The sequence below is a fragment of the Podarcis melisellensis genome, assembly GCF_964234715.1.
Source record: "Podarcis melisellensis genome assembly, chromosome: 5".
In the NCBI taxonomy this organism is placed as follows: domain Eukaryota; kingdom Metazoa; phylum Chordata; class Lepidosauria; order Squamata; family Lacertidae; genus Podarcis; species Podarcis melisellensis.
In genome coordinates this window covers 66,918,350-66,926,483 of record NC_138537.1, presented here as the reverse complement: position 1 = coordinate 66,926,483, position 8,134 = coordinate 66,918,350, and the positions used below count along the sequence as shown (strand labels likewise).

Here is an 8,134-nt window from a genome sequence, read left to right as displayed (position 1 = left end):
TCCCTTCAGACACTCCACCTTGTATTTTACAATCAAACAAGGGCAGGGGTAGGGGACCTGCCACCCTCCAGATGTTGTGGCTACAACTCCCATCATCTCTGACAATAAGCTAGGCAGGCTGGGGCTGATTGGAATTGGAAAGATCACACCTGGACAAATGTGACCAGGTGCAAAGAAGAACAGAGTTCCTGTGTCCCTAGCCTCCTTTGCATGTGGTTAGCCTAAATACAGCTGTATAAAACAGGTGAAGAAGAGGTGGGATGAAAGGGCTAGACCTGATATTTGTTTTATTTCATAAAAATTTATACACCACTTGACTGTAAAAAAACAAAAAACAAACAAACTCAGGGTGGTTTAAAAGCCTCAAAGCAGTTATGGAGCAAATGGACATGGGTTTAGTGCAATTCCATGTTTATTCATTCATGCTATTTCTGGGCACTCTGTAACAGACATTTTCTTGGTAAGCAGATAGGTTAGCAGGTTAAGAACTCTACCTTTTTGTGTAAAATGTTTACTGTACTTCTCCAGTATCTTCAGTTTCTCAGTTTAGCAGGTGAACTTTCCCCCAGAACCTGGCATAGAGATATGATTCTACCAGGTTAATTCTGTGTTCCAGGTACATGCATTGCAACCTTTTCTTCATAGACACCGTTGAAGACACAAGCTGGTGCCTTAATGGCAAACATAGTATAAGATGAGGTTCTCCAAAATTTTCAATATAAGCCCAGAGTGCTTGAAAGGTACTGCTAGCCAATACACTATGTGTATTATATAATGCATCTAAAGCTAAAATGTGTGGGACAACTTGCAATGTGACAAACTTAGGTTTAATCCTACTGGCTGCTTAACCTGTATAGCAAATATCTATCTATCTATCTATCTATCTATCTATCTATCTATCTATCTGTCAGGGAACTGCCATCAGGTCAGAGGCGAGAGGGGGAAGGGCAGTTGTGTTATAGGGAACCACGCTCCTCCTCTGGAGAGGAGGAAAGCCCCGCCTCCAGTGGAGAGGAGGTGGTGAGAACAGGGGGTGCAAGGGAGAGCCTCAACACCGAGGCGGAGCAAGCCGGAGAGGAGGGAAGGACCCCTTTGCCAGCGCCCAGTCTGCGCAGTAGGGAGGAGAAGGCTGGGGGTCACGCGACTGTTATGCTGGGGGAGGTACAAGAACCGCCCACTCTCAGATTCTGTGAACGAGTGAGCCAGACATGAACTTGCAACGCTCTTCGCTGTAAATAGTTTGCACTAATAATAAAGCCTGGAGTCCAGGTTGGAGTCTTGCCTGTTTGCTCTCGAGCAACCACACCACACCTGACACTATCTATCTATCTATCTATCTATCTATCTATCTATCTATCTATCTATCTATCATCTATCTATCTGTAAAACTTCTTAGTACCAGTTGCCAAAAACCACAGGAGGGAAAAGTGCTCTTGTGCTTGAATCCTATTGTGGGTTTCCCACAGGCCTTTGGTTGACCATTGTGGTAGCAGAATGCCAGACCAGATTGGCCATTGGCCTGAGCCAGTAGGCTCTTCTTATGTCACTATGTTCCAAATAATCTAAATTTGAAGTGAAGTAGAAAGGTAACGGTCAGAGTAAAGGAAAGGGTAGCAGAAGGAGATGTTCAAAATGCAGAAAGGGAATCTAGAGATGTAATCCTTTCTCAGTTCTGGGCAAGTATCCACTAATGGGATGGAGACTAAATTGAAAGTGGTGTGATAGTGTTCTTTAGCAAGGACATTCATCCCACTGTCATATCTGGACAAGCGGGCTTTGTACAAATTTAAAGTGCTTAAAGCAAAGCAAAACAAAACAAAACAAGAGACAACTGTGGACAAAAATAAATGAACATCATCCTTCACAACCTAGTGCTCTTCAGCTATTTTGATTACAACTCCCATCAGTCCCAACCAGTATGGCTAAAGGTCAGGGATGATGGGTGTTGCAGCCCAAAACATCTGGAAGGTGCCAGGTTGGGGAAGACAGATGCATACCATGGAAAACGATGGGTCTATCATGCTACCTCCAGATCTTAAACTATATGTAGTCTCTATAAGTACCCATCTGCCTAGTTGGGACAATTACTTTCACAAGCGAGGACCTGAAGGGTGCTATGACCCTTCTGACAGCTTGGCTGTGAAATATCTTTGGTATTTCAGCTTTTCAGTCTCCTGCCCTTTGGGCTTTCCATTTTGGAAGGATGAAAAAGTGGGGAGCACTGGGAAGAAGTATCAGTTGTCCACTCCATGTGAAGCCAGAGTTTCCAAGATGGAGGAAAGGCTAAGCCTGGGCCAACCACTTCACTCCAGAGCACTCTTCTCTTGACTGCTCCTCTTCCTCTAGTAACTTCTGGTGATGCTGCAAACTGAAAAACTCTTGGAATGCCCAGGAGCAGCACCCTTCCTATAGCACCTGCCATAGGTTCACTTCCCTGAGCAGCCATTCTTTGGAAACTTCCTGGTTTCTGGGGTCCATTGCATGGAGCCATCGCCTGGGACGAGAATCTCCGAAGAGGATATCATATGAGCCGATGACAGCTCTCTCCCTTCGCTGTTCTTGGCATGAGGTTGGCGTACTCGCGAGCCAGTTTTTTTTTTTGGGGGGGGGGGAGTGCCATCAGCAGCCCACGCCAAAGCAAGAGCCCCATGCCAAGCGATCCCTCCGAGGCACCCCTGCGCCCTTGCATCAGAGCACGTGTGCGAGGCGTACGCGTGCGAGAGAATCTGAAAAAGAGCCCGCCTTGCCGCTCGTGGCCACACTGCCGCTTTGGCAAGGCTTCGCCTCTCCTTCCGAGGCAGCGCCGGCGACGTCCGTCTCACTCCGGGGAGCGTGAAACAGCCGAGGAGGAGGAGGACGGCGTGTCCAAACCCCTCTTGACAGCGCGCCATGAATCTTCTCCGAGCTTCCCTGCCCACCTGATCTGAAGCCGACCGGCCATCCCTCACTCCTGAGGAACGACGCCGCCGTCGTCTTGCCGCCTTCCTCCTCCGCCTGCGCCAGCGAGAGGGAGCGAGCCCAGAGCCCCGCCGCCGCCGCCGCCCGCTCGGCTGAAGAAGGGCTGCTGCAACCTGCTGCCTCCTCGCGGCTTCCTCCAGTTCTCCCTCCCTCCGCGCTCTTCTCTTTCCTCTGCTGCTGCTGCTGCTGCAGGAGGAGAGCGAAAACTGGCCGGTCTCCCCTGACCCCCAGCCACCCCCTCGATTTACCGTGTCGAGGCGACCCCGCGCTTCTCTCAGGATTTGGCAGGCGCCTCCTCCGTCGCTCGTCCTCGCTCAGCGAAGCTCCCTTTGCCCTGGATGGTGGGAGGGGACACCTTTCCCCTCGCCGGGAGGCTCGGCCAAGAAGCGCCTCTTCGCGCGGAGCACTCGCGGCGCTTCCTCGAGCGCGCGGGGCGCGTGCTCAGTCTCTCCCCCGACATCCCGCCCTCTCTGCCTTAAACGTTACGTCCTCACCCCCCTTTTTTTTTACCTCAAAGTTTTTATTATTATTATTATCTCCCGCTACTCTTCTTCCCCCACCTCGCTCTCCCTTCTCAAAGACTCCTGTTTCCGGGCAGAAGAAGAGCGAGCCTGCAGCCCGGGCGAAGCGTCGTCGTCGTCGCCCTCTTCCTGTGGAGAGATGCCCGCGGACTGACTGAGGGAAGGAGCGCGGGGGGCAAAGCGGCTTCCCTCAGCCCAGGTGGCGCCCAAGCGAGGCGGGCGGGCGGAGGGAGGGAGAAGCGCGAGGACGGAGGGCGTCGCGGAAGAAGACGTCGCTTCGCCTCGCATTGGCAGCGAGAGGAGCAGCTTCTGAGGGGAAGCGCCGCCGGCCGCCCGAGCGGGCAGGGGATTATCCGCCGGCTGTGCTGAGGTGGCTTCTGCTGAGGTAAGAACAACCCCGCTCCGCGCGTCCAGGTGGAGGCAGAAGACGGCCGCGTCTCCTTGAAGCGCTCCTTTTGGGCTGCTCGTCCTCTTGCTCTCGCGTTGCTGCAGTGTCCGTTGGCGATGCCGGAAAGTTGCCGTCGGTGGGCTTCGGTGAGGATGGGATGGGAGGGTGGAGGGGGGGAGTAGGATCCAAGTTGCGTTTCCCTCTCGCTTCCCTCGCGTGCCGAAGAAGCCGAGCCAGGCCCTGCGCTGCCAAGGCAACTGTTGTCACTGAGCCGAGAAAGGGGGGGGGGTGCCTGAAGGTCATCCAGCCCAACCCCTCGATGAAGCCGCGCAGGCAGAAATCGCCCCGTGTCGTGCAATAAAATGAGGACAGCATTTTTCAGGATGGGTAGTGTGTGACGTGAGGCGCAGGGTGCCAGATATGGGTGCGAAAGGGTTGGTAGCTGGAATGCTCTCCCTTCCCTCCCCCCCCCCCCCATTTCAAGCTGTTGCAACAGCACCTTCTGCTAGTAAAAGTTTTCCCTTCCTTTCTGCATGTAGCACGGCGGCGTGTCTCATTCGGCCAGAAGCTTCGCCCGTGGTGAGAGCTTTTTGCCCACCATGGCTTCCATTCCTCACGCCAACATTTAACCTTTTAACATGTAAGATGTGAGATAGCTCAGTCGGTAGGGCGTGAGACTCTTCGTCCCAGGGTGGTGGGCTCCAGAGATTCCTGCATTGCAGGGGGTTGGGCTAGATGACCCTGGTGGTCCCCTTCCAGCTCATGATTCCTTAGTGGAGGAGGGAGCAAAATGTAATGAATGTAATGAAAGGCAAATCTCACTCCCCCCCTCCTCCAGTTTATTCTGAGGCGATCGTCCTCAAATAGAAACCCTTAAAGTTACTCAAGATGCTTACTAGGCATCTTCAGCGGAGTGGAGTAAGTTCTGAGTAGGTAAAGAAGCAAAGAGCCATGATGAAATTAGAGAGAGGCGTGACTTTCCCTATTTCTGTGGCTGATGGGCATTGAGAGTTGAGGGAGAGCGAGCACCGTTCTCGCGCTGTTCTTCCTGAATCTGAGACGAAACACCATTTCTGCTAAAGCAAATACTAGGGGAGAGAAGCATTGCCCTGGCGTGGTGATCGTCGCCTGTTTCCCAAGCAAAAAGTTGCGCCGGGTAGGATGTGAAGGCGAAGGGAGCTGCTCCTGCTGCGCCTGTGTGCTTTGCTTATCTGCATATGGTAATAATCGGTCAGAGAGAGAGAGAGAGAGAAATGAACCCGTTAGTATTCTGTTCTTGTAAGACTTGGCGCGGGAGACATAGGCTTCTGTTACATTTCATTTCCGATCTCGTTGGTGGGAGTGGAATAATGCTGGCTGCCTTCTCTGCTGTCTCGCACGTGCCTTCTTCCCCCTCAGATTCGGTGTAAAGGCAGAGAGAGAGGGGGGGGGAGAGGGAGAGAGGGAGAGAGCGCGCACCCCACCCGGTTTTGGCTCCGCTCCTGTTTGCCTATGGACCAGTAAGCAGTGAGTGGAAGCAAGCCTTTCTCGGGGATGGGAGGCAGCATGCATTCTGCCAGAACTACAGAAGCACCAGCAGCCTGCTTGTTCTGTAGCTGGAAGTCCCGGCAGATGACCCCACACTCTCCAGGATATTTGCAGAACGCACACTGTTTACTCCCCGCCCTCCCCTGTTAGAATTGTGTGGTTTTGGCACTACAGGTGATGTTTCTAGCTGGCGAGATCCATCATTTAGATTTTCCCAGAGCAGCAGAGCTTTTTTGTCTTGGTGGATGTTTAATAGCAAAGCGGAGGGAGAGAGCGCAGCACTTTAAAGATGGGGTGGATCAGCACATAATATATCAGTAAAGCAATTTTGCTCTGAAATGGGAGACGGCTCCTCAACTGGGTCAGAGGTTTAATGAGATCTGTTGTGTTAACTATAGCAAAGGGTTTCATATTTATGCAGCCCAACCGTGTGCATGTTTACTCAGAAGTAAGTCCCAGTGAAATCTATGGGACTAGTACCCAAATAAGTGTGCATAAGGTTACTGCTGCTAGTGTTTGAATGCTGGAGATTCATTATTTGTTTTATTTTGTAACATTTCCACTCCACTCTTCTACTAGGAAGCTCAGTGCCATGTTGCTAACGAACAAAGTTTATTGATTTTTAAAGTGCAAAACTCAGGCCAGGAACTCAAATAGATGTTGATTTATTAAAAATGTCATTTAATAATTGGAGGTATATGAAGAAATCCATTCCTTATTATTCTGCTGAGGTGCTCATTTCCACTTGGAATAAAAACATAATCTGACAGTTTTTATTCTGCATTTTGATATTTCCATGGAGGACATGCCATGTTGAATAACAACTTTGACAAAAACACGGCCAGTCTGATGGGGCAGATGATTAATGTTTCTTTTAACTCAGGCAAGAAGCTTGTAGCAAAATTATCATGTTATAAAAATCTAGTATCAAATTTTGTATTGATTAATCAAGCAACTTGACTAGATATTTAGTTAACTAAGCCTCTTCTGCCAACAACTGTACTCAAAGAGGAAAATGCTGTGAGAATGGTTCTCTTCAATTTGCATACTGTGTAGCTCTCCTGGCTGCAGCAATAGCTTGCAGTATATTGGAAAGAAGAATCACTGGCAACAACAGAGTAAAATATGATGGAATGGCAAGTCTCCCAACAATGCTTGGTTGGTGTTCACACTGTCAGGGTCTGTGATTTGTGCATGTAATTCCACATGTTGAATGCAATTTTTAAACTTTCTTTATATTTTGAATTTATAGATAAAATTCTCCACAATGTGAGATTCCAGAATAGAAACAAACAAAAAAATGAATGGGGGAGAATGTGGTTTAAAAGATTGCATGGTGTATTATATAAATACGGAAACTGGACTTTAGTTAGCAGATATTATCGCTTGTATCTTGTGTTTGTGTTGGAAGCCCCACTTATGCCACCCTCTGGAAGACATGGTGACTAACTCCCAATTTATTTGAATAAAGTACCTAACCTTGCAAGTACTTAAAATATTGAAATGGCATGATATCTGAAGTGGTTCCTGCAAATGTGATTTTTTTTGCATAGCACAAATTACTTCTCCCTCTCTTTTTGCTTAGGGTTATGCCATTGTCAGTAAGGTTTTCCGTTCTACTTTAATGTACTTTCAAGTGGCACATCTTTCCTAGTAGCAACAGTATTCAAGGAGGGTGGGGAGTCTCTTGACAGTGCAAATAATTATATGTGCAATGAGATTCAAGAGCATGTTTGCAGTTGTTTGTAGTATATGGGTACTTACAAGTAATGCATTTGCTTTCTTTAATAGAAATAGCTCCTCGGAGCTATTTATCTTCTCATGCTCTTACTTTCCCTTTCCCAACATTGTTAACTGCTATAAAAAGAAATGGAGTTGTGTCACTTAAAGCATTATTGATATGGAAAGTTAACAGGTATATCACGGCAGTACAACACAATCTAGTGTTCCACTTGTCTTTTTTGCTGATAGCGCTGCTTTAGTTCTGTTTTGCTTCCTGTGTGGATCAAGGGAAAGCATCTTGCTAGTTTCTCTGAGTGCAGTAGGAAGGATGCCTGTCTGTGGAGAGAGAAGGGATGTGTGCTAACAATGGTTCCTATTGGTTTTCAGCAGCAGTAGATGGCCTTGTTTCTTCCCTGCCTGTGCTTCCACTGGGTGTTTGCTTGCCACATTATTCTCCTTAAGTTGTTTATTTTCAGGACTGTCTTGATGGAAGAGGTAATGGCTGCACAAATGCTAAACACTTCCAAGGGAGATGGTTGTTTTTGAATCTGTCTTCATTCCATGTTTGATCTTGCTCTCTAGCTGTGTCCCTGCATAGAAATGAGAACTGAACCAACAATGCTAATGACTGACCAAAGGTACTTGTACCTGTGCTTCTCGTTCTTTACCCCAATGCTTGACTGCACTGAGTTAGCTCCTTGTTGAAGCCTTTGTCACCCTACTGAATGGCAGTAAGTTTGTGGGCTGCCAGGTTAGAAGCATTTATTGGATGAAGAAATGGCTAGTGGTAACTCTGGGGTGTGAGCTTCTCCTTCTCTAGACTTGATGGTCCCTTCGTCCATTGTGCCAGAGCAGTGAGCACAATATAACAAGGTTATGAAAGATAATGCCAAGGTTGCAGGTTTGATCCCTATAAGCGACAGGTGCGTATTCCTGCTTTGCATGGGTTTGAGCTAGATGATCCTCAGGGTCCCTTCCAACCCTGAAATTCTATAGGTCTATGCAGGATCATAGTCTA

The 8,134-nt window shown here is 48.5% G+C and overlaps 1 protein-coding gene across 15 annotated transcripts in view; it reads left to right on the top strand.

The window, feature by feature from the left end:
* Window positions 1–1,431: 1,431 nt before the first annotated feature.
* The window catches only part of PCDH15 (protocadherin related 15), a gene marked incomplete at its 3' end in the record, with an annotated part of 626,354 nt that continues 619,651 nt past the window's right edge, over window positions 1,432–8,134 (top strand). For 8 of the 15 annotated variants that reach the window (XM_081912931.1, XM_081912944.1, XM_081912932.1 and 5 more), the window contains exon 1: window positions 1,436–3,864. Of the gene's footprint in view, window positions 3,865–4,972; window positions 5,129–5,356; window positions 5,374–8,134 lie in introns of those variants that run through there. The other 7 variants (XM_081912939.1, XM_081912940.1, XM_081912945.1 and 4 more) reach the window with 7 other exon arrangements.